Source organism: Lissotriton helveticus, chromosome 7, assembly GCF_964261635.1.
Source record: "Lissotriton helveticus chromosome 7, aLisHel1.1, whole genome shotgun sequence".
Classification (NCBI taxonomy): domain Eukaryota; kingdom Metazoa; phylum Chordata; class Amphibia; order Caudata; family Salamandridae; genus Lissotriton; species Lissotriton helveticus.
The window spans coordinates 1,888,159,252-1,888,185,581 of NC_136068.1; positions in this window are offsets into that span (position 1 = coordinate 1,888,159,252).

Genomic DNA, 26,330 nt, shown 5'->3' on the forward strand with positions numbered 1-26,330 from the left:
AGGTGAAGAAATGTTTGACGCTTCTTCCTCATCGTCATCATCAGATGAAACATCAACGGATACAGTTTGTTGACTTCCAATTCGGGCTTCCTTGATCTCCTTTAGGTACGCAAGCCATTGGACAGTGTGCTGTCTGTTAAGATGACCTCTCTGGCCTCCGGTACCATAGTTGGTACCAAGCTTACCACGACTAACTGCAAGCTTACAAATGCTACAAATGGCTATGTTTTCCCTTTTTGGGCAAACACTAAAGAAGTCCAAACTGCGGACTTCAAATGTCTGTGGGGGGCGGAGGAGGCGATACTGCTGGTCATGCTGCTAATGGCAGATGAAGTGGAGGATGTGTGTTGCCGAACTTTACTATGTTGTGCACTTGCATCACCACTAATTGAGGTGGAGGTGGATGGAAGTCCCTTCTGGCGAGAAAATATGGAAGCGGTAGGTGGTGGTGTACTAGTTAACTGCATTTGTGGTGGTCCCGTTGTCACGTCGCCATCATCAAGCTCAGCAGCATTTTGGGATAGGGTAAAAATGTCTGTTTGCTGCATGCCCGCTGAGGCTGGAGTGACGCCTATGATGACTGCGTCGTCGTCAGGAGAGTCTTCATCAGCAGGAGTATACGCCACTTCTTCTTCAGCGTCATCATCACACTCCATAACTCTGAGACTTTCGGGGACCTTCCTTTTACGCTTAGCTACTTTTGTCAGATCATGGTGTGCCTCACTCTCATACGGCAGTGGTGGTTCCCAAGTTTCATCCATATCATCAGAAGGAAGGGGGCTTGAAGAAGATGTAGACACCATCCTTGATCTTTTCCTTGCTGGGGATCTGGAAGACAATGAATCATCAGGAGGAGTGGCTTTCTCATGTGATACCTCGGCTTGAATGTCGATTTCCTGATGTGCCCCTACTTCGGGAGGAACAACTATTGTGGGTACTTGTGCCGCTCCACGCACCTCTGCTTGCGCATCTGCTTGCGCTGCCTCTCCTTCCACATGTACTTGGGCTTGTACTACTTGCACAGGTGGTTGTTGTTGCGGCTGTGTTTGTTGAACACTCGTCAGACGAGTTACAACAACCTGTGTTGATTGTGGGACATTGCTGCTACTTTCTTGCGATGAGCCAACATCACTGGTCGATGGTGATTGAACAACTATACTGGCGGCCTCTAAAGCACTCAAGGGCTTGGACCTAAGTTGGCGTGGTGGTGGTGGCACTGAGCCCAATGGAGCGGGGGTGCTGCTCCCGGCAGCTTGGTCCCCAGCAGACCCTGCTGCTGCTGCGGGCGTACTTATTTTTTTCCCAAAAAATGTGGCGGTGGTCACACCAGTCTCCTTGGTAAGTGGCGCAACTTGCTTCTTCTGCTCCTTACTGGCAACTTTCTTGCTAGAGGAGCTACGGGGAACTTTTTTTGGGGCCATCTTCTTCAGAGGTCAGAACAGCAGGCCGCAGTTGCACGAGTTGCAGAGTTGTCTTGTCTGTGGCCACACGTGACGTCGCGTGACGTTATGCTGCACACACACCGCTGCAGGACTTCTTCCTGGCACTGGTGGTTCTCTTGTGCACCTAAAAGCAATGGAAGACAGAGGAACATCAGTTATACACACCAAAAAGTCGAAAAACACACAAAAATCAGCACAATCCCATGCCATCAATGATGTTTAAATTCAAGAAGACACCCCACAGAAAGACTAGGCCCATGCACCACTCACTACCCCTGGGCATAATGGATGGAAGGTAGGCAAAATGGGTGCAGACCTGACAACACTGGCTGCATTCAAAATGGCCCCTTGCACCCCAAGCACATGGCCAGGGCCTGCCTGTACCAGAACTCAAAATGGCCCCCACCCACATGGCCAGTCCCCATCAACAGTACACCCCAAAAAAATGAAAAACTCACAAAAATCACCACAATCCAATGGAATTCATGCCCTCCATGATGCTTACATTAAAGAGACCCCACAGACAGACTCAGTCCATGCACCACTCACTACCCCTGGGCAAAAGGCCTCAACAGCAGCCCCAAAAAGCGAAAAACACACAAAAATCAGCACAATCCATGCCATCAATGATGTTTAAATTCAAGAAGACACCCCACAGAAAGACTAGGCCCATGCACCACTCACTACCCCTGGGCATAATGGATGGAAGCTAGGCAAAATGGGTGCAGGCCTGACAACACTGGCTGCATTCAAAATGGCCCCTTGCACCCCAAGCACATGGCCAGGGCCTGCCTGTACCAGCACTCAAAATGGCCCCCACCCACATGGCCAGTCCCCATCAACAGTACACCCACAAAAAAATGAAAAACACACAAAAATCACCACAATCCAATGGAATCCATGCCCTCCATGATGCTTACATTAAAGAGACCCCACAGACAGACTCAGTCCATGCACCACTCACTACCCCTGGGCAAAAGGCCTCAACAGTAGCCCCAAAAATAAAAAAAACACAAAAATCAGCACAATCCCATGCCATCAATGATGTTTAAATTCAAGAAGACACCCCACAGAAAGACTAGGCCCATGCACCACTCACTACCCCTGGGCATAATGGATGGAAGCTAGGCAAAATGGGTGCAGGCCTGGCAACACTGGCTGCATTCAAAATGGCCCCTTGCACCCCAAACACATGGCCAGGGCCTGCCTGTACCAGCACTCAAAATGGCCCCACCCTCATGGCCAGTCCCCATCAACAGTACACCCCAAAAAAAACGAAAAACACACAAAAATCACCACAATCCAATGGCATCCATGCCCTCCATGATGCTTACATTAAAGAGACCCCACAGACAGACTCAGTCCATGCACCACTCACTACCCCTGGGCAAAAGGCCCCAACAACAGCCAAAAAATCGAAAAACACACACAAATCAGCACAATCCCATGCCATCCATGGCCTCAATGATGTTTAAATTCAAGACACCCCACAGAAAGACTAGGCCCATGCACCACTCACTACCCCTGGGCAAAAGGTCCCAACAACAGCCAAAAAATCGAAAAACACACAAAAATCAGCACAATCCCATACCATCCATGCCCTCAATGATGTTTAAATTCAACAAAACAGTTGTATCATGCACCCATACCTAACCCTGGTCCTACTGGATACTGTGGCTACCCGCAATATCTTTTATTTAAGGTTCTGGAAAAGTTCCAAAATTGTAGTTGCAGCAACTGTAATGCCCCAAACAAACTTACTTGTGAAAGTTGATTTCTAATCCAAAAGTGATCCAAAGAAAGTCAAAAAGGCCTCAAATCCAAATATCCAGCAGCATCCACAAAAAGTAATCCTTCCAGGTCAAGATCCAAATGAAAGTGACCAGCACATGAAGAAAGCACTGGGAGGAGCCTGCTGGACAGGAACAGGAAGTTGGAGACTGTGGGGCACTTCCTTCCTCCCACCCTCCCAAAATGGACTCCTTGCAAAAAAAGTGCAGGCAAATGTCAACCTTAGGAGTTATTCTGATAAAAATCATCATTTTTAGAAGGTTTATGCTGCTTGCTGGTGGATTCTTGTGCAAAATTGCAAATTTTGAAATTTTGCGAGTGCGAGATTGTTGCTGCTCGCCGCATCTACGTGTTCGCAATTGCGAACTCTCGCGATGCGTGCTGTGCAAGGTGGCAAGCCGCGATGATGTAATCGCGGTCGCCAAACTCCCGCGGGATCCCGCAGCAAGATCCAAAATGGCGCAGCACACGCAAAATATGGAAAAAAACAACTCTGCAAACGCTGAATGACGGTAAGTGAATGCCGCCCGCCGCTAAATTGTATCACCAAGCAAAAAAATCCGCTGCGTGCGAATTTGCGGATTTTCGGCAAATTCGCGAGAGTTTGCGGATTGCGAATTTGCCGAAAATCCGCAAATTCCGCGAGCGGAACGGATTTTACGCCCACGCTTAGTGGCAATGTATATGTCTGTTTTCTACACTTATTATAAAACAAGAACTGATAAGGCTGAACAAATGTCCTTATGATATGCAGATGAAGGATCCATTTTAATCAGTAGAAAAGTCAGTATGGTAATTTGGGAGAGCATATTATGAATCACTCAAAGTTAATTAAATCCAGCTTCCAAAGATGCTGATCAACAATAAGAGATAGAGAATAGATGACATTCTCCTTTTTCTCTTTGGTGATAGTGGATGGTTGACTCTGCTGACATGTTTTCACAGCTACCAGCTGCATGTAATCAAGAACTTAAATACCATTTCAATCAACTGCAACAGAAATTAATATATTTTAAAATGACAGCTGAGAATTAGATTTATTTGAAGGTATTCTGCAAAAAGATTCTGAGGAGAGGTCTGCTTCTGCTTGATATTTATAAATGTGCAATTAATAAAGTTCAGAAAAGTGTACTTACTTTCTGTGTGTTCTATGGCTCTTGCGTAAAGGTATGGGGTTATGTCCTTACCACCGAGTGGACACAGTATGGAATTTTGTCAGCAGACTCTTAAGGAGATGCAGAGGGAAACGCTGAATAGTAATGTATACAACTTTAATAAGTACATGAAGACACCTCAGCCACAGCTGGCATTGCTCACTTCCTCTCAGAACTCACTGAGCGAAGCTCAACATAGAACACAATGGGACCAACATTTCAATCCTCAGCATCATTATCTCAGTCCAATTAGCAGGGGGAAATACCATTAACTATGGAGGGGGAGGAAGAGGGGAACACATCTGATGGGGGATACCATACATTTCCCTTCTTTATATATAGTATCTCTGTATGATATGAAGAAAGGCGAGAAGAAAAGAATGACAACCTGTGGCCTGGTTTAACACTTTTGCACAAACATGTTAGTACAATCTTACTTGTTAAAATATACAGGTCAAAAAGGCTGTATGGATCATTCAGTAGTTACCACATAGTCTTTTAAGAAGTTTGGGTGGCACTTCTTCCTCTTGCTAGATCTGACGGAAATGCTGACCTTCTCACTTTTTAGTTTGGGAGGAGTGGTATTACCTTTGGGTGTTTTTTAACAACAAGAGGAACTCGTGAGCGGACAATATTAACAGGGGGTCCAGTGTACGTGTCCAGGACTAGAGCGCGCAAAAGGATACAAAGTTCCCCAGGAGAAAGAGGTTTATCTACAGAGGAGAGATGACTACAGAGTAGACCGTCAAGGAACCTAGAGGTTCCTCTATCGGAATTAGAGAGCCTCACACACCCAAGGCGTTTCGGTGTGGAACACACCCTGACCGTAGGGTGTCCAGTGTCATCATTGGCTCACTGCTCCTCGTCAGACCGGCGCTGCAATGTCTGACGGGGTGCCAGCCGGCACCCTTTTGGCGGAGTTCTTTTATTCCTTGCCGACGGTGTGTGCGAGTCAGGGAGATGGTAGTGTAGTCGGTGTAGAGATAGTGAGTGATAAAAAGGGTAACCAGTCCACAATAGAATTTATTGGTGTGGCTGCTTCCCTGATTAAAAGGGGGTGAGAGGGGAGCGAGGGACTGTGGGGAGTTTCAGAACCTAGCTCTACCCCCTGGTGTGGTCAACATGTTTCTCGCCATCCGGCGATTCGTCAGGACCAAAACAGTACTACACGTGAAAAAAGTGCTTAAAACACACACAAAAAGAACAAAATAAGGTACAATTACAACCTCACTGGGTCGGTTGAGTAGAGGGCCAGAGGTCCTGCTCTAATTAGGCGACCCTAAGAGGGATTAAAAGGGGGGCCTCGCAGTCTGCTCCCGTGAGGCCAGCGCTGTCTGGTGGTGATGCCTTAGTCCATGCGCCAGCATGCCATTGACACCTACCCCTCACGCTCGCAGCACCTGGTCAGAGTGCGGAGCGACTTACCTTTGGGTGTACCTTCTCTGTCACTTCTTCAATTGCTAGTATCCCTAGCAGGAGCAAAGCACTTTGCCGCTCTTCCCATATTCCAAATCCTTTCATCTTGTGTTTTCACAGCATTTGTTAATAGTTTCCCAATCTTCATTGGTCCAGTGAATTTGCACCATTTCACTTTCCCCGTAGGAGCTTTGACCTCATCTAGATCACCTAATTTAAAATCTATTGTTGTAGCTGTGTGTATTCTGTTGTATCTTGCTTTGTAATCAGCCTGTGATCTAAATTCCCTTTCCCTCCTTGGAGTGTTTTCTGAGTTGTCTACCCTCCCCTTGTACCACTTTAACCACCCAGGTACTAGTCTTTGCTGGGCATAAGCAGGTTGGTGGGATGTTAAGCAGTGTGCTTCCAAATGTTTCATTATTTCGTCCCTCCAGCTTAATCCACTAATTGCAGCTAGTTGGATGCCCTCCTTCAATCAATCAATCAGGGGTTGGTAAAGCACGCTACTCACCTGTGAGGGTCTCAAGGCGTCGAGGAAGGGAAAGAGGGTGGGGGGCTGCTCCGGTCAGTCAAAAAGCCAGGTCTTAAGTGTCCGTTTGAAGGTTTGTAGGGTTGGAGAGCGTCTTATGTCTAATGGGAGAGACTTCCAAGCTGTGGCTGCGGTGTAAGAGAAAGTTCTACCTCCAGCTCTGCTCTGATGAACGTGGGGGACCTCTTTTCAATGTGAGGTCGGCTGAGCAGGGGTTCCTTTTGGGAGCGTGGAAACTCATTCGGTTGTTGAGGTATTTGGGTCCGATGTTGTTGAGGGATTTGAAGGTGTGTGTGAGTAGTTTGTAGGTAACTCTCTTCTCCATGGGAAGCCAGTGGAGTTCTCGCAGGTGTGTAGTCGTGCTTGTGGCGTGGTAACCCTAGGATGAGCCTGGCGGCCACGTTTTGGATAGTTTAGAATTTGTTTAGTAGGGCTTTGTTGATTCCGGCATAGAGTGTGTTGCCGTAGTCGTGACGGCTGGTGATGAGCGTGTGTGTGACGGTCTTTCTGCAGTCCGGGGGGATCCACTTGAAAGTTTTGCATAGGATCCGGATGTAGTTAAAACTGGTGGAGGAGATGGTGTTGATTTGACGGTTCATGGAGAGGGAGGAGTTGAGGCTTATGCCGAGGTTGCGAGCTTGATCCACCGGGGTGGGGGGGGGTCCAAGAGCGAGAGGCCACCAGGGGTCGTTCAAAGCAGATGGGCGGGGCCCAAAAATTAGCTCCTCTGTCTTTTTGCAGTTGAATTTGAAGCAGCTGTCTTTCATCCATCTGGCCACGTTTGTCATTCCTTCCTGGAAGCTGAGTCTGGTGTCTTCGGGGTTGCTGATGAGGGAGAGAATGAGCTGTGTGTCGTCCGCGTAGGACACGATGCTGAGTCCGTGCTGTCTGACGATGGCGGCGATGGTTCTATTAAATCTTTCTACCATCCTGTTGGTTCCTGGGTGGTACAGTTTTTGCTGTATAGAATTGCAATGTAGAAATTCCTTCATCTCTTGAGAGCAGAGTTGGATATTATTGTCAGTTAGTATAGTGTTGGGAAACCCTCTCTAAAGAATATTTTTCACTAGGAAATGTATGACTGTCTTTGTGTTGGTCTCAGAAGTAAGCTTTATTTCTGGCCATCTGGAGAGAAGGTTTATCAGTACTAGTATGTAAGGCAACAGTTTTTCCCAGTCAAAGGACCTGCAATATCCAGAGATATATCAACCCACAGGCCATCCAGGAGTGGTCTACAGTATAGGGGTGGAGTATGTAACTTCAGGGCTGTATCACTTGATGATCATGGCACTCATATATTTTCATCTCTATACATATGTTCAAATCATCCAGAATGGCTTAAGATGTTCATCTTGTCTCCCTTGTCCCATCCATCCTTTCATGGCCTTTTCACAAACCACCTTTAAAAGTGAGTCAGATTTTAATTCTTTCTACTGAGTTTCCTCTACAGTCCCATCTGTACGTCACAACATTTTTCTTTTTATCTTTACATTTGCTCCTGTGGTATATCACCTTCCTTTTCTTTCTTACAGTCATCAACTAAACAAGAGAGACAATTTACTGCATAATTCCTCTCCCCAGCAAAATATTTCAAACAAAAAGTGAATTATTCTATGCTAAACACCAACCAACAACAGATAACATTTTTGAACTTTTTGTGTGCCCAGCATACTGACATTGACCCTTTTCCAATACTGAATAGTTATTTTCAGCCTGTCTCATTGAGCAGGAGGTGAAAGACATAGTCTCTTCACCTTTCTTACTTGCTTGCATCATTACTGCTTCTAAACCTTTCAAACGTGCATCAGTTGTTATGATGGTCTTTCTTCCTGGTATTAAAGCTTTTACATTAGGGACTGTAATGATTGCTGTTTAAGTGTCTTCAATTTTTTTTTATTTCTCATTACAGTCAAAATGTACCCTATTTTTAACAAGTGTGAATGTTGTATGTTCTACTGGCAACATTTTTGATACACTTACTGTAGAACTCCAACATTCCCAGACACTACTTGAGTTTCTCTTTACTTTGTGGCAAGGCCAGGTTCATTGTGGAACCTTTTGGCTCATATTTGGGTAGTACCCCTTCAACAGTTGTCCTATGTCCTAGGTAGTTTATTTTGGGACATCCTATTTTATATTTTTCTCCTTTGACTGTGAGGACCTGTTCTTTGAACCTCTGCAGCACTTGTCTGATTTTTTATCGTGTTGTTCTTGGAATTCCCCAAAGATCAAAATGTTGTCTTGATAGCAAAATACACAATGGATTCCATGTAGAATACTTGTCATTATTCTTTGAAAATGTCTGCTGCAGATACAAGTCTAAATGGCATGCTTTTGAATTTGTATGCCCCCAAAGGCTTGGTAAATGCTGTGAGAGCCTGATATTTCAAATGTAGTCTGACCTCACAATACGCAGAAGTGAGAATCCAGGGTAGAGCTGACCTTAGCCCCTACTATTTTGGTAATCATTTCTGTGATGTTGGGCAGAGGGTACTAATCTACAACTACCTCCTTGTTCAGAGCTCTCAAGTCTCTACATAGTTGTATCATCTATCTGTCTTCTTAGCAACAACTACGAGGGCAAGACATTCTGTGGCTTCTACTGGTCTGTCACTCCAAGACTGCAGAGTCTGACGCTTCCGTTAAAGCTCCATGCATTACTCCGGTAGACACTGGATGGACATTCTTCTTTAATTTTATTCTATGAACATAACATTTTAGACACAATAGATGACTTGTAAAGACCTCGGGGAAATCTTTTTTCACCTCATAGTGTTTGTTAATTGTTTTAGAGACATTTTAAATCAATATTTGTGGCTCGTTGTTAGAATTAACACCCAAGATCCTTTTGTGCTGGCAATTCTATGATATTGTCTCCCTTGTGTGAAACATGCATCTCACTTATCGTGTATCTATCTTTGTATGCAATACTTACCCAAAAATACCCATCATCCATATTCGCTGGCCACCATATCCTCCTGGATTGATGGCCATCTTGCAAAGTTTCTGTGTGTCTTCAAACATTTTTGAAAGTATTGTCAATTTGGGACACCATTCAAATATAGATTCTACTTCTTGATCTTCAATATGAATGATAAGATGGACCCAGCCTCTACAATACAATCTACTCATAAAGTTGTGACACCCCAAGTTCAGGGGACTTTCTTGGACTGAAGTTACTTCTACAGCCAATGTTATAATGACCCTTTCTCCTGCACTCTTTGTTGTTGACCATATGCCCAACTTTCTCTCATCCATAGCAACAGCCACTTAATGTCACCAAGTTGTTTTGTTCCTCTCATCTCCACTCTTGTCCCTTTGATCACCAATACATTACTTACATCTTCTGTTACAACATCTACCTTTGATTTTTCATCACTATCTTGTTTTACACATTGCATCAAGTTGTCAACTCATTTAGCTTCCATTACAACGTCACCTGATGGCGGATAATCTTTTAACCACAGCTCCTCACACAGTCTCTCAATTTTGCATGTGAACAGGAACTGATCTCTTATCCATTTCTCACAGGTTGCCCTAAACTTGCAGTTCAAAGTTAGCTTTCTCAAATCTTCAACAGTTTCTCATTCTTTTCGACTTATTTTCCGAAAATGATAACTCTCCATTATAGTACTAACTTTTTGTAAGTAATAATTATCTAACTTCCTAATTCTAATCTCATACTCATTGAGACCTCTTGAATCATTAAGGCTGAGAACTGGGGAATGCTTCAAAAATTCTTTACCTACTGCCTCTAAATAGTGCCATAATAATGCTACTTTCCTTTCAAATTCAAAATTAGGTCCACTTGTTCCATTTTAATGGTGGGTTTCCGGGGGCTGACATACAAATTAGTGGGGGGGTTACATTCTGTATTTTATTCATCAGGCTATCTTAGAGGCAGGTTAAAAATGAAGGTACCATTTTTTTTACCAATGTGAACATTACCAAGATAGTAGCATAATCAACCAGCCAAGACTCATCAGCAATGACTGGAGTTGTAGTCTAGGAAAAGTCTAAGCCTGTAAGGCTACTTATAAAGTAAGCCACATTGGGACAATCTCAGGAAATGTGAACAGGATAAAAGGTGACGGGAAGCAAGGGGCATTGTGGATTTCTCCAGCATTTAGAGGATCTCTGTTGGATGGTAAGCAACAACCTATGGTGTTGTTGATCCGAGTGTCAGAGGAACAGAAGCTCTTTGACATCATAGGATGTCATTGTCTGAATAAAGGGTCAATCCATCACTCATATAACAGCAGTTAAATTCAGCAGTTATAGTTAGTTGAGCTAACTATAACTTACACTACTGCAGTGCACTTCATATGACCTCACTCATGAAATGGTAAGTAACATTACTCATGACATCTCAAATGGCATTACTGCTGACATCATAATATAAACAAAGGGTAGTGATGGCATAGGAAGTCACACCTCAGAATGGGAAAAATATGATGTGGGTAATGTAGTGTTATTTTTGATTCTGGTGAACATAGGTCTCGGTGCCAATCAAGGTAACACAACACCCCACTAACTAGGGAGTTGGTGTACAAATTTCTAGCCAGATCCTTGTGTTAAAGTTAGATTAGATAGTTGTACCTCAGCACTCCCAATATTCATCTCTTCATTTATATCTCTGTTTAATACATTATTCTTACAAACACTACAGACAGCTCAAATCACAGGAAAAAGTCTTGAATTTAATGGTTCACACACATTTGCATATATAAGTGCATACGTTGTAATTGATTATACATTAGTCATGAATGTTTGAACATGAAGGGACAGTACAGACTGTAGGTAAAGAAAAAACAACAGGCGACACATGTTTCGTTACATCCGTAACTTTTTCAAGGCTTGCACAAGGTAAATATGTAGGTCCTTCACAATTGGTGACTGATGGAATATTGCTAGTTGTTTCGGTCCCGGTGAACAGAGTGCCATGATCCTGTTCACTAGTAGGGAGATGCGGGGTGAAGATGAGTGATGCATCGATGTAGGGCCCACAGTCATGGAGATATGTTGAGTTTCTTCACGCAGTGGTGAAGTTGTGCCGGATCCATTGCGCAAACCGCCTCTTCCAATTACAGCGAATCTGAAGGCAATGCACTGGGTTAATCCATGCTAATCCAAGTTGGAGGGTTGATGTGCCGATATTCTCCATGACGCGTTGGTTCCAATGCAGTGGTTCCAGATACAATACAGCAGTTTGAAGTGTGATGCACCAGGTTCTACTCCCACAACAGGGTTGATGCACCGTTCCTACTACATGTGCACAAGGATCTGGGTATGCTTCCAATGAACCAGGCCCAGGAGCAGGAGTAGAGCCTTTGATAACGCTGAGTCTTAAGTAACAAGCAAGCCAACAAGCCCTTGGAGATCACATCAGTTGCAAGGCAGAGTTCAGCTCTCCTCAGCTGATTAAGAGTGCCACAGGCTACAGGGCAACACAGCCAAAAAGCAAGCCAGCCAGGTTAGCTTTCCAACAAAGTGTCAGTCCTTTATGCAACACAGCAGTAATTTTGACATAGTCTAGTTGTAGGTACAGAAGTGTATTTTCTGGTGGGTTCAGAGAACCATTACTTATACTCAACTGTGCCTTTGAAGCAGGGTTGACAGCAAAGAAGGGTCTTTAAGTGTATACAGGCCCTTTCTTCCCAGCCCTGGACCCAGACTATCAGCATGGCATATTCAGCTCTTTGTGCAGGGACAGGGCACTGCTTATTCAGGTGTGTCAGCCCCTCCTCCCTTCTTGCCCAGAAAGATTTATCAGAATGCAGATGAGTGCTAAGACACACCTAACCTTTCTGTGTTTGTGTTTGTCTACGGGGAATACACAAAGATTCACTGTCTCCCAACGCAGACGTGTATTGGAGACATACTGCAGGCACAAAGCTGTTGGGGCAGAGAAATATCTAATTTCTAAGATGGCATTTCGAAAGTAGATATGTTAAATCCAAATAACTTTATTAGTAAAGATGATTTATCGTTAGTATTCTAAAGTTATGAAACATGATATAGTGAATCCTTTCCAATAGGAATTACAGCTTTAAAGTATATTAAGGCATTCCCAATGTTAACCAATGTGAGGTGTATGCCTTAAAGTAGTGAAAAACAAATGTAGGCATTTTTCATTAGAAGAACATACAAAACTTAGAAGTACATGTCATACCTTTTACTTACAAAGAACCATGCCCAATGGGCTACTTAGCGCCTACCTTAAGAATGACGTAAGTGTAATAAAAGGGCAAAGGGTTTTAAATGAGTAGTCGAAGTGATAGTAAAACTGCACACACAGGCTCTGCCCTACGACTAGTGTAAATTCCTCTTGTGTGGGTGGCACAGTCAATGATTCAGGCACACTGGTAGCATTTAATGTACAAGCCCTCGCTATATGATATATCACTTTACAAGGGACTTGCAAATAAATTAAAAATGAGAATTCTGAATACATATTTTTTACCCTGTTTAGGGGAGAAGCACATGCACTTAAGCACAGGTCAGCAGTGGCAAAATGCTCAGAGTCCTAAGACCAACAAAAAGAATTAGCAAAACCAGAGGTAAGCAGGCACAAAATTGGGGGGGAAGACCACCCTAATGGTGAGAGCTCTAAGTAAGTAACTACAAATGTACAGTGAATCAGGCCCGGAGAGAGGAAGTTAAGTGCAACAGTGATAAGATGGCATGGCTATAAGGGATGAGAGGCAGGGTCTACTGAGAGAAAAGGTAAAAGAGAACAGCTGGGGCCTTTACAGCTCTGGCAGTGAAGAGGTATAGACATTTTTGAGAAATGTTGGAGGGATGAGATAGAGGAGCAGTGGAGAAAGGAAGCAGCAAACAGTTACAGAGGGTTAAGACAGATATGACTGTTAATTGATACAAGGCCTGTGGATAGATGGGTACTAAAGAGAGGCAGGCATGGTGGGGAGATGGGGCAGTGAGGAGATGAAAGGGCTGTGGAGACCCGGAGACTAACAAAGGCAGGGGCAGTAAAAAGATGTATGGGATGTGAGGAGATGTGGAGATGAGGAAGTGAGATGACAATGGTTGCAGAGGGATAGGGCAGTGAAGATATATAGTAACTGAGGAAATAGCAGGCCGATAAGAGATGAAACGACTGCAGATAATTTTCCCTTCACCTAGGTTACATTCATGAGTTTTGCGTGTTCCAAATTCCTGGTAAAGAAATTATTTAAATCAATTACAAGTTTAAATCTCTACTTTCAAAGATCTATCGTATTATTAGAGGACAAGAAAGATTTTGTCCTCAGACAAACTGCAATCATGGCATTAAGGACAAGAATGATACAACACCTATTCACCTACCTTATTCCAGTCCTTTTTTAACTGCGCTCTCCTACCCAACAATCAGTGAACATACATTTCCCATCCAGTCTGAAGATTAGGTTCATCTGCAGATCCAAACCTTCATGCTCAGGGTGTCCCAGGTTTAAGACACTGGTGTCTGCCCACAGGTTGATCCCCCTCTTCATGGTGCAAATACACCAGTTTTACTCTCGGTCTAACGAATGAGGCAGAGGAGCTGCTACATATGCTGGACTCCCTTCATAATCTGTTGTACCCAGAGAAGCGGGCACTGGTCCTAGCAGGTAACACATCAATTAATCAAAGGACTGTACCCTCAAAAGAGTTGATATAGGGATGAACCCAGAGGGACAATTGGAACACTCTTTGCCCATATTAGGAGGATGTGAAAGGCAGCTTAATTTAAAGGGATGCATACATGCCTCACTTAGTGGGGAGACTGGTGTAAAATTATGTTCTCAACTTCTCCTTAAGCTATGAGTTCTAGGGCTCAGACATGCTGAGGTTAGCGATTGACAGCAATTGTGTTTTTAAGTCAGGAAGACTAAATTAAGAAGAGGTAACTTTTCTATATTAAAAATAGGCATGCCGTGTTGTATGATGTCCTTTTTACATTGAATGGTTATGCTTTACTCTGTGACAAAAGGGCTATTACATATTAAAAGAATGTTTGGCCTATCTGTATGTAGGTATGTAGTTATCATTAGTGCAATAGCTACAGTGGCGCTGGCTCTCAGCTATGTGAGAGACTCAGTGCACCTCAATGATGGCTCTCTTTTACTGCTTAATCAGAGTCAAAATCAGTCATTTTTCATTACTTGTAATGAGGATCTGTGGCACCACTGCATTAAAGATTCTGGAGCCTCTTTTCAAAGTGAATGTTCGGGGTGGGGGCTGTAGGAATCCTGATGACAATACATCGTGAGATCCAGCTTGAGCGACATATATATTACTTTCCAACACTTGAAAGAAAGAAAACAAAATGTAAAGAAATTCTTGTTTATCCCCAATCTGAGTTCTATTGGACATTGCCTTTGTCCTACCAGAATTCTCTCTCCTAATTTGTTGAGGCTTCATGGCCTTTCTCATCCTGCATACCAGAATGAAAGACCATGGTGCATGGTCCTATGCATCTCAATACTCAGAGCCCAAGTTCAATGTACCCAAAGACTTTAGCGATATTGAAAATGCCCTCACAGGTGGCATTAGAGTAAGGCTAACAGGAAATATTGTCCTTCTCTGCCCAATGGAGGGAATCAATGTAAAGGAGGCATTCCACCTCTCCAAATGTGATACTCCCTCCTGTGAAGATCTCAAAAGCATTACCATAAGTATAAAATCCGGTTCTCCCGCAGATCCACTGACACCCAGAATTATGAGAGAAGGCCTAGAGATTATAACACCCTACATTAGACAGCTTCTTGAACATCTCTTTACTAATGGTGAGGTCCCAAAGTGGTGGAAGCAAGCAGTTGTCCTCCCCATAAAGAAAAAAATGGGTGCCAATATGAGTTAGTTGGAGAACTTCCTTGCCGATCTCACTCCTGCCTAACATAAGTTATGCCTAGGCAAACTTACTTTACTCTACATAATCTGGCTTCAGAGCCACGTACTCTACACAGTTCTCATTGCCCCTTATAACTGAGATAATACGCACAGTGGTGGATGAAGGCCAGACAGTGGCACTGGTCCTTTTGGACCTCAGTGCGGTCTTTGACGCAGTCTCCCACAAACCGCTTCATCAGCATTTAGGACTGGTGGGCTGGACAAAGCGGCACTGAAATGGATGACAGCATTATTGCAGGAGCATAGTTTTCAGGTGGCTCAACGACCACATATCTCCAAGAGCATTGCACTGTCCCTAGGGGTCCTTCAGGGCTCCATATGAGCCCCACTCTTTTTAATATCTATATTGCACCTTTGGCTGAGATTATAGAATGACAAGGAGCCACCATTGTGCCATATGCAGATGACACACAGTTAGTTGTCTCACTATCACAGGCCTACAATATAGCAGCTACTAACTTCTCGTATTGCCTACAGGACATGTCCTCTTGGATGAAAAATAACTGCCTAAAACCTAATGGTAGCAACACAGAAATCCTAGTGGTGGGTAAAGCTCCCTTCATCTGGGCATCTGCATGGTGGCCTCAAATATTGGGACCCACTTCCTCCCCAAGTAAACAGGTTAAACACCTGGGTGTGTGGCTGGACTCCAATCTATCCTTCGAGGCTCACACCCAAAAGGTGGCTGCGAAGTGCTTTGGAACTATGATATTACTTCGGAAAACCCTAGATGTGTTTCCTACCTGGCTCTTTTGTGCGTAAGTCTCTCCCCCTACTCCTTCCTAATAATTGTCGAGTCTGTACCTCAGTGCAGGGACACACCAGTGGGTGTAATCAGACACTTTACAAGCTTGCCTATTATTATTACTGAAATGGTGGGTAGGGTTGGCCTTGGAAACTTTAACCCGATTTGTTAGGGATTATCCAGGAGTTATTCTCATGCACTAGCAAGTGGTAGGCATAAACAGTGCACATGTGGAAGTACAGAAGAGGAATGAGTTCTGAGAGGAGCCTCAAAGGATTGTACAAGCCCTCCTCTTGTACTCAGGGTATAGAAGTGGTTTCCACCCGTTAGTTGTATTGCTACAGGGGCACAACGTGCATTAAATATATTTTTTCTAAATTGCCTAGCTAAGCAGTGGCTGACTGATACTGTTAATCTTTCAAAGTGGCTCTGGTGAGATTGTATTATAAGCGTACTCCTGTGGTCACAAAGTCTCTTTCTAAGTTGGAGCTTTTTGAATTCAAGTCTTTTACAGTGACCTATCTGTTTTTTTATCCAACCAGTTATCCCTAACAGTGCCCCTCAAATCTCACCTAAGAGCATGATTATCACATCTCTTCAACACCATTTCCACAGTGCATTTCTTGTTGCTATTGCTAAATAAAACAACTTTGAAATGCATTTTTCTGGTTCTCTTCTTGTGAATATTGTTGTTTCTATGGCATTTTGTTTAATACCCTTTACTCAATTTTTGTCATTTGTGCTGTCAATTTTTGTGGCTTGGTATTTTGACTTTATTTCTGTTTTGGTGCCAAAAATTACTATAGGCCAGACATGAAACCTTGTATATTCACGGTTGCAGAGATATTAGATATTTTGCTAGAATGATGAAATATTTTGCTGCAATATTGTTGTTTTGATTAACATGCCTAGAAAATATGTTCTCACATGCTTAAACATTTTTCACAGGAGGCTTGACTGAGCTCAATCTGCATAGGGGTCTGTACTGCAAAGACTAAAGATTTGATCTAATGCCTATAGTTAGAGCCAGTCCACAGATGATATTCCATATCCCAACAGATATGCTTAAAACATTTGTTAATTAAATGGTAAGCCCTGATTCATGCAAATCATTGTGAAGTTCATATAGGAATACAGTGATCACAGTAAATGTTTTATTTTCTGATAATAACATTCCTCTTTAGTGACAGAGTGTCTTGTTCTACCCTCATCAAAGTTATAATTTACAGAAACATGTGGAAGTTTGAGCTTGAAAACCTGAAAGCGCTTGCTAAAATTTGAGACTGAAGTTACAACCACCATACCTGCATTTCCAAAGAATGGTCACACCTCTTTATTAGCATTACTCTAAACCCATTTTTCCTTGCAGGATATGTAATCTGTAAAGTTAAAATTTCACCAAAGAGGAGTAATTAGAATCATGCAAGATGACTCCTGAATGAGCAACACTTTTTGCTTAAGAACTTAAACTTGATTACATTTGTATGGACATTAGTCCCATATTCAATCTCATGATACACATGTAGGCATAGAAATATAACTAGATTTTAACAATCTTTTCAGACACTGCAGTTTAATAATAATCTTCCACCAATCACTCAACAAGGAATTATTGACATTACTATGATTTATTCTAAAATGACCGGTAACTCAACTGGACACACAATATATCTTTTTAAATCAGTGAGAAAATACTGCAAAAGTTGGAGAAAAATGTGCCCTGTGGCAGAACTACCATCTTTATCAAATTCAATCTTTCTAAATATGAGAGAAAATAACACCTTTATGTACTCAGCTGTATCTTTATCGGCTTCTCTAGGGGAGTACCATTTCCTTTAAATCAGTTGAGTTCATCTGAACATAACTCTGGCATCCCTGTGACTTTTACCAAGGACTAAACCACTATGATATTTTCTTTGTTTATATGATTACCTGCATCAAATTACAGCAACGTGTAAGAATGTGACTGTCAATTAATAGCATATGTCAAAGTCTTTGGCATAAAGGCATATTTTCGAAGAAAAGATGTTTGCATAAACAGAGTCTATAGCTCTTACTTAATAACTTTGATTGCATGCTATGCTATTGACTATTGGTCATCAGTTGAGACCACTAGACCAGATACTGAGTTCACTTTTGTTTTGAAAATGTCATAGGCACCTCAGCAGCATCATCTGGTGTAATGGGCTTAGATAGACACACTGGGTCGTTCTTTGATGGACCAGAACCAGACCTGATTCCATAATTATGTTCTGCACTTCATCACAATGAGAACTATTTATAACAAATTCAATTTATGAAGATTTCCAACTTAAATCAATTGTGCGCAGCAAGAAATCTTAGATGAAATATGGACGTGGTATGGAGGCCCCTTGTAGTGGCACAACAGAACTTCATTTGTTTTGCACAAGGGGAATAAATGGTGGCAAATATATTCTATATGGTGAACCACTTATCAAGTGCCATTTGATTAGAATATATGATGCACTGCCACTCTGAGATTGTGCACATACTTATAATAGAGGCATGGAAATTGGAGAGAACAAGTTTCTGTTTTTTTTGCCCTGTCATTTACCTAAAAAGCAGAGGATCCCTCTAGATAAATTGCACACTCTGTAAAAAAGACATCTGTGTAGAGATATCTATGTTATTTCACTGGAAAGCTCCATGACTAGCCATGAGCAAGACAACAATAATGTAGTGACTAAACAGCTCCATTGTTAGGTGCAACAAATGGCACATCCTGTTCCAAAGATGGAACTAATGCTCAAATTGTATTGGTTGAGCAAGCTGCTGATGTAACTGAGGATCAAGCTGGTGATCTGTATGGTCATCATTTAGTCCTCCTCACTAGGCTGTTGGGTAAAATAGTGAATATATTTTTAATAATTTAATATTAGAAATTACATAAAAACGCTCATCTGTTTATTGACAAATAGTTTTCAGCTGAGGAGCTACATGTATGAGTTTGAGTTTAAAAGTATTTCTAGAGCGCACGTACACCTAGCGGTTTCATGGCGCTATGCAGTACTACAAAACCCAAGGAGCGAAAAGGCTCGGGAGCCAAGGGGCCTTTTAAGAAGGAAAGGCCTGGGTAAAAAGAAAAGTTTTAAGGGCTTTGCGGAAAAGGGAGTACTGAGGACAGGATCTCAAGTGAAATGGGAGAGAGTTCCAAAAGGCAGGAGCCAAGGTAGAAAACTTGGGTCCACCCCATTTTTTTCGTTTAAAGCGGGGGATTACGAGAAGTTGTTGGGTAGCTGAGCGCAATTCTCTAGACGGGGTGTAAGCGTGGATTGCCGTACCAATGAATGCAGGGGCAGAACCGGACCGGACATTGAAAATGATGCAACCCAGCTTGAACAGGGCACGTTGCTGAACGTGGAGCCAATGTAAGGATTTAAGTAGGGGCGTGACGTGATGTGATTTAGATAAGTTAAATACCAGGCGGGCCGCCTGGTTCTGGACCAACTGGAGACGCCTCACGAGGTACGCCGGCATGCCACAGAAAAGGGCATTGCCGTAGTCCAAGCGGGACGTCACCATCGCCAGAAGGATAGTTTGAGAGCAGAAGGGGAAAAAAAAAAACGGGAGACTTTGCGGATTGTCCGGAGGGAAAGAAAAGCTGAAGATACAACTGCGCTAACTTGGGAATGAAGGGAGAGTTGATCATTGAGTTTGAAGCCAAGAGTTTTAACAGAGGAGGAGGGAATGGGTGGGGGACCTAAAGAAGGGGGCCAAAAGAGAGAGGACCATGGACTGGAGCAACCACCCGTCAGTACCAGTTCCGTTTTATCGGGATTGAGTTTCAGGTGGTTGTGATTCATCCAGTCCTGAATGAAGGTCATAACTGAATGAAAATTGGATATTGAAGCGGGGGAAGAGGATAGAGAAAAAATGAGCTGGAGGTCATCTGCATAATTGTAAACGGAGACCTCCAGCTGTTGTATGGCAAAAATAAGAGGGGCAATGTACAGATTGAATAACAATAGAGACAGAGAGGATCCTTGGGGAACCCCGCACTGCACAGGCCGAAATTCAGCTGAATAATCGCCCAAGCGGACTGCTTGCGGGCGGCCCCTCAGGAAGGAGGATAACCAGACCAAGGCCGACCCCCCGATTCCCGCCGCCCTGACACGTGAAAGTAAGATGGCATGGTCCACTGTGTCGAACGCGGCGGAGAGGTCGAGGAGGACCAAGGCCTGGGGCTGACTAGTGTCCATACCCTCCCTGAGGTTGTCCAGGACCGAAATAACCACAGACTCTGTGGAATGTGCAGGGCGGAAGCCAGCCTGCCTGGGGGCCAAGGCACTGTTCCTTTCAACAAAGGAGCTCATAGTTCTTACTACATGGCGTTCCAGTACCTTGGCCAGGAAAGACAGGAGTGAAATAGGGCGGTAGTTGGCTGAAACAGAAGGGTCGGCACCAGGTTTTTTTAAGATGGGTAGAATTACCGCCGATTTAAGTGATGGAGTGACAATACCCTGGGAAAGTGAACTGTAAAAAACGTAAGGGGTGGTGAAGGGCAGGAAGAATAAATCTGTTTCAGAATATGAGCAGGACAGGGATCCAGCGGGGAACCAGACTTAACCAGAGGAAGGAGGGAAAGAAAAGAGTCAGCCGTGAGAAGAGGAATGGAGTCCAGACATGCTGCGACTGGGGGACAGTGAGGATTAGTGAAGGAAGGGGACGGGAGGGGAATATTGGCTCTGATCGTACTGATTTTATCAAGAAAAAAAGAGTTGAGAGAATCGCAGAGGGGCTGTGAAGGAGAGTGTTTGAGTGAGGCCCTATCGGAATATGCTAGATCTTGAACAATGGCAAATATTTCTCTAGGCCGGTTCTCGACGAACTGAATTCTAGACGAGAATATGCACTAATAACTTCCATATTCAGCTCCCATTAAGCATTTATTCCCAGCAAATCAACAACACTGACTAAGACGCACTTCCAAATTTACTTGGGAGGGCTTTGAGGGTACCCTACTGAAAGGGTAAACTTCTTTCCTCTCATCAAGATCATAATTTGTCAAATTTTGTTCTTTTTGATCACCCACCCTGTTTTTAAAGTAGAAGCCTCTTAGGGCACTAGCTTTTCGGTTTCCAGTCAGTCTCTATATGCAACCACTTGGCAAAATGCTCCAGGAAAAATGGATCCAAATACACCAGTTTGGATTTATCTTAGAATAACTATCAGATTAGATATATTAACCCTGAAAACCTACCTTAAAATGGTTAAGTATTTTTTACCTAATCTAAACCCAACAATAATGAGCCCCTTGCTCCAGAAATGCCCATCCCCTAGTGCAGAATTGGCTTCTTCAAAAGCCACACTTTACCACCTCATCCAAGTTGGTCCAATTTGCTGAATTTCTGGGTTTCATCATGCGAAGATTAAGGAATGTGTTGAAGTTTCCCAGATAGAGTTTATCGGCCAATGATGTATACATTATTAAACCCCGTGAAAAGTAGGGAAAGAGATTGAGAACTGATTTTTAATGACATCAAGACCAGCCAGGGTCTTCTCAGAACCAGGGCTTGGTAATCTTAACAAAACCCACAGGAAAACAGACTAACAGTTTTTTGGCACTCAGAACATGAAATCATGTATAGCTTAACGATGGAATAAACCTTCCGTATCATTTAGTGGGGGAGGGCAATGGCTAGCCCTAGTTCTACCAGTATACAGGAGTGGGATACATATAAACTGGGGAGAGTAACAACGTACGAGCAAGTATAAAAAATGCTGTAACGAAGCTATGGTGAGAGAGGTATGAAAGTGCATATCATCAAATAGGCAGATGATAATAATTGGTGTAGTGAAGGATGGTAAAAAGAACAGCAAAATTATGAACTGAGAGAAAGTGGAATAGATCTGAAACAACGGAGGAATGTTGGAAGGCATCTTAATTTTGTTGATGTAACACTTAGATATTATCCCCTCCCTCCCACTCCTGATGTCCCACCTCTACTTGGAAGTGTGGATGATTAGTCCTCTGTCTAGCCTTCATTGGCCTATTCTCTTAACTTGTAAATTTCCCCTAACTTCCTTTGTAATCCTGACACACCATAAACCAAAATCTCAACATTCTCATTTATATCACAAAATCTGCCTCATTGCAACTGTTTCATTTAACCAAAAAAGGAAAAAAATAATTTGTGCCTTAGAACATGGGGCAGAACTTAGTCCTCTATCACCTGTATGGGGGCAATGTCCTAATTGTGGGGTTCTTTAGATCCAACTTGGCTCCTACACAAAGCTGTTCACATCTCTACAAAAGGGTTTTAAAATTTCACCCCAGTTAATTTCATCACATCCTCTTTGAAGCCAGAATTAATATCAAATTGGTCTTCAAATGCATGAATAAATTCCAGCTTTATAAAATCTGAACTTATCACCCCCAAGGGTATCCAAGCGCTGAGGGCTGTGAGGAGATCAAGTGAGATGTTGCCCAGAGTCACATGATGCTGAGCTGCCGCCTGCGCCGGGGAACAAACCATGAGCATTGTGCTCTGAAATCAGCCACTCTGGCTGCTGCAGCACACCTCCCACCTGAAATAGTGCTAAAGTTCAGCTATTTTCATGCCCAATGCCAGAATATAGATGCAATACACTACTAAAAATAACTCAGAATTAACCCAGAACTTTTGACATTCTGAAAGGACAAAACGCTAAAGGTTTAAGTATGAATTTACCAAGATATCTAAAACAAATGCTCCTGTCACCTCCAGAGTCCATAGGCCTACTGCAATTAATTTTTCTATCAATGCCATAAAAACACATTTTTGTATGTAAGTAGTAAAAAATAGATGTACCTTCAAGCAGCCTTTAGTGAATTTGCGCATTAGAGAAAATTGAAATAAGGCTCGAGTACAATTTTAATTGTTTAGGCTAAATTTTGGATTACACAGACACTCTACAATTTTGCGAAACTATTCATTCAGCAATGCACCCATGAGTCCAGTGAAAGACTGGTGGGCGCAGAACATTCTGCTCAAAGTAGCCTTCTTCTGGTATCTTGGAAGACATGTTTAGCAGGGATGTGCAATTACAGAAAAAACTCAAGCATTATATTGTCAAATATATTTTGCTTTGTTGGCAGCCACATTTGATAAAGTGATGCTTACATTTTGTAAGACTTTCTGTTGAAAAAATATTAATACAATATAATGCTTCAATGGATAATCGTTAGATGATTGATTTCTATGAGATTTAATTGGTGCTTTTGCCATGACATAACTGTAATGATTAAACCTCAAAGACAAAATTAAAATGCTATTGTAAACACCTGTTTAGATTTGTTCAATTAGACTGACTTTGCTTTTGCTATAAAGTGGGCAGAGAGTTTCCTATTTATAATATTTACACCATCAGTCAGGTATGCATTTCTACAACTCCTAACCAATCCAAATGATAATCAGTTTCACTGTGGTTTTCTTGCCTTTTTCTATAGCACACATACCTCAACTGAATGCATATTTTAGTTTGGTTTTAAATATTTAACCATTGTAATATTGTGTTTCTTTTGGCTTGATTTACATACTATTTAGAATTTTGTTAAACAATACTCAAGTTACCTTGAATAGTGAATCTTTCACCATGAAGACGGATGTCTGGTTAGAAAATGTGAAACTGACATTTGTAGGAAAATGTTATTTGGGTGATAAGTGTCCAACTTAAAGAACAAAGGTACCACTTGCTAGGTGTCAGACAAATAAAACAAATCTGTGCTCAGTCCCTGGTAAGGTCATTGAGACCAGTAATGGTTAAATCAAAGACAATCTGTAAAGTGTTTCTGCAGTGCATACACAATTGAAACAGTCACATAGACACAATAAAACTCCCCAACCAATTATAAAATAAAGAGAAAAAAATAATGATTAAAATTAGACCCAAAACAACACAAATCAAAATGGAAAATAAGACACAGAAATTCTCACTTTTTGAGAAGAAAAATCTTTCATGATCGGGTTTCCCCTGTAATTGTAGCCATTGGGGGGAAGCTGAGGGTTAAATATTTGTAAAAGGTTGGTCCCATTTTAGCTCCGGAGTATTGGAAATGTATTTCTTGAAATTTTGCAAGTTTCAAGGGAGAATTGGACTTAGTTCTTTTTTGTGGTTTCTGTGCGCCTTGACTGGAATTAAGCTGAGGTTTATTCCCACTACATTGAATTGATGGTTGGATACTTTTCCAACAGGGCTCTCTGAGCCCCTGAGGCACTAATCTTCTTTCTTATGCCCAAACATCCACAAAGTGCACTTAGTGTGGAGGGGAAGGCACTTTAAGACTTCCAGGGTATCTAGCAGAGACAAAGTTCAGTCAAATTCCAGTTGCTTCTGGTCAGCTGGATATTTATAGGAAAAGGTATTTTCCAGTGTTTTGCCTTCCTGTAGCCACACTGCAGGTCAGACAACTGACCATTAGAGTCGGCTTCTTTGTTCTGGGTTCAAGAGTGATTAGCAAGTCCAGTCATTCAGTGCTCCTCTCAGGTCACAGACAGATGGGCCAATCTTCTGGTAATCTGTTGCATGTCCATAAAAAGTGCTTTAAAGAATTCTGGGTGAGGGTCCATCTTATGGGTGGGGAACATACTGGGACACTTCTAATCCCTCTATGGCCAATTTAGCAAAGGCTCACAATAGCATGTGCAAGGGCAATATAAAGTTGGATGAAGTCTTCAGTTACACAAAAATTGGGCTCTGAGAACTGAGGGTGTATCTGGGGAGGTACTATGGAAATCACCAGTTTCCTCCGATACCTAACACTAAAATCAAGTATGAAGTAGAACCTGGAGCAACAAAAAAAAATGAAACAGAATTCCAGTTAGACAAAACAGGGTGCCTCAATGACCAGACAAAAGGTACACAATACTTGGTATTTTGTCTGTTAGATCACATTCAAGAATAAAAACGTTTTACATTGGCCTCGGATAGTCATGTCAAATCAGAATATAACCCTGTTGTGTCAATGAGATTCCCCCAGACCCAATCCTAAAAATTCTGCTGAGCTCAGAGGACTCATCCATGCACATTCAGGTTAACCTGAAAATTAAGCTGACTTATTATGTACCTCAAGAGAGGAAGTTCACACCTCAGTCATACCTTATGAAAGCCAAGTACAAGCTGGCCAGCTACTAGTGGCTAATGGTAATCAGCCTCCTAAAAGCTGAGTCAGGGAAAATGTGCCATTCTGAAAGCTATTTTCTTCTAAATATTTATTTTAAAAACTGGACTTTGCTTTCAAAATATATTTTTAATAACTATCAGTGTACTTACATCATTCCTCTTGCCAATTTAATTGCATCAGCTAAACAGGTAAGCCATCCTTGTCTGGTACCATGGATTTAATTTTATCCTTCCACATGACTGTATCCGGCTCAGATTATGGTCATTATGTACTCTTACCAAGTGAACACCCATTTCCAGATCCTAGTTATGCTCTTATGAACAGTGGGAAAGGATGAATCTTGCAGCCATTGAATTTTTATTAACTGCCTATCAAGCAAAGTATATAAGTTAAAAAATTAGCATTCATTTTGATTCTCGTAGGTTTTCCATGCATTCCCAAACAGCAATGGACTTTTGTAGCTCCAGTGATGTCGCTGGGAGACTGATTCCACAGGCAGAAGTACCATATACCCAGGAGCGAAGAGTGAGCCCCTCCTCTCCCCAGAGATACCACCACCCTGTGAAAAGTAAACACACTAAGGTAACGCAGATATCTCAAGGGAACAAAGAGACCAAGAAGGACAACCAGAGAATCTTCAGTCGCGACCAGCAGGGAGAATGACCAGCACGATAGACCCTGGAGCCCTATAGAAGTAACTAGCTTACCCGTCGCGCGTTGCTGCGATCTATTGGGGGGCATAACTGTCGATGATGCTTGCAAATTTGCTGAAAATAAATAAATGGCTAAATTCAGTATTCGCAAGATTATGAAGGCCCTGGGGGGGCCGATATTTAAAAAAAAACATTTTTATGTTTTATGCCAGAAACCTTTCCGGCAGTGTACTCAAAAACTTCCCAAAGTTTCATGGCGATCGTATGAATGGTGTAGTAATGCATAAAGGACAAACAGACATACATTTGTTTATATATATATATATAGACTTTCAGCCCATCCCGACGTTGTCCGGGTATGAATTGCTGCCGGCCAGTAGTATATTGTTTTGTAGGGATTCGTTTTGATAACATTTCTTATCTGTGACAAGCCTGTGAAACGCTCCGATTCACAGTGCACTGCTGATGCACTTAAGAGTGCACGTTCAGTAGTGTGTGTGGACTCGAGTTTCCCTACTTTATTTTTCCTTGCAATATTATATAGCGCGAACTCGACAACATGGCATGAGCACAATTTACATTAC